Source organism: Tupaia chinensis, unplaced genomic scaffold (genome assembly GCF_000334495.1).
Source record: "Tupaia chinensis unplaced genomic scaffold, TupChi_1.0 Scaffold144236_1, whole genome shotgun sequence".
In the NCBI taxonomy this organism is placed as follows: domain Eukaryota; kingdom Metazoa; phylum Chordata; class Mammalia; order Scandentia; family Tupaiidae; genus Tupaia; species Tupaia belangeri.
This window is the reverse complement of record NW_006204094.1, coordinates 21111-22457: the sequence shown is the minus strand read 5'-3', so window position 1 is coordinate 22457 and position 1347 is coordinate 21111.

Below are 1347 nucleotides of genomic sequence, written 5' to 3'. Positions count from 1 at the left end.
ATTAGAAAGAAACTTAATCCATCAGATGACCAGAAACCACCCCAGAAGTGAGGAGAAGAAAAAAAAAAAAAAAAACTCTCCCTCAAGGGAAAAGAACAGCTCTTCATCATATCATCAGATGGTATAATGGAACTAGTGGAAGTGCCCAATGAAGAATTTGGAATATTCATAATGGCAAAACTAAATGAGATGTCAGAGATAAGAATTAATGAACATGAACTTGAGAAGGTCCAAGAGAAAAGAGACAATAAGTCCCAGGACCTGAGGAAGTTGTTTCACAATTTGGAAAAAAAAAATTACACACCATAAAAAAGAATCGAATGGAGTTGTTAGGGATGAAGGCTGTAATACAAGAAATTGAAACCTCTCTCAAAAGTATTAAAAGCAGAGCAGACCATACAGAAGATCAAATCTTGAATATAGAAGACAAAACCTCTGACCTAGAAAAAATTCCCAAAAAACCCCCCAGAAAATAACCCCCCAAAATGAGAATAATATATGAGAAATAACAGATACCATTAAGTGCCCAAACATTTGAATAATTGGTATCACATAAGGTGAAGAAACTAATAAGGACATTGATAATACATTCCATGAAATACTGGAAGAAAAAATTCCAAATTTAGAGAGGTATTCAAATATCCAGATCCCCAAAATACAATGGGCTCCTAATATAATCAATCCAAGTAGATCTCCTCTGGGGCACATGAAAGCCAGATTGGCAAAATCCGCAGACCAATACAAGATACTAAAATTGGCCCGTACTCACCCCCTACTAATCATCCTGTATTTAAACCACCCCCCCCAATAACATACTAATATGTGTTTAAGAGATTCAAAACTAGAAGGTTGAGGGAGTATTGTAAAGATGAAGACTAAGTTCTTTGTGAATATAGAATGGAGTAACTGAAAGACAATTACAGCATTAAAGATACGGGAATTTGAAGATGGCAGGACATGTAACAAGAAAAACAAAAACCAGGGATAGGTCTCTAACAAGATCATGTCTCTTGCACGCCCCAGTCACCACTCCCAATCTTAACACACTTTTCCCACCATCCCGTCATTTCACCACTCCAGTCTAACATTAACCTGATGAATCAGCATGGGCATTTTGGATCCAGTAGGTGGCCTGGTGGTTAAAGGCACTGGACTCTCACATGGCTGAGTGTGGTCTGAGTCCCAGACATGGTGGCTTGCTTTCTTACTTTCCCTCTCTCTCTCTGGCCAAATTATAATGAATAATAATAAACATAGTTAAATAAAATAATTTTCTAAAGAATGGGTAGTTCTTTGGACCAGCAGTTAGGGTAATGACTCTGTTGCTGGACTCCCATGTAGTCGACC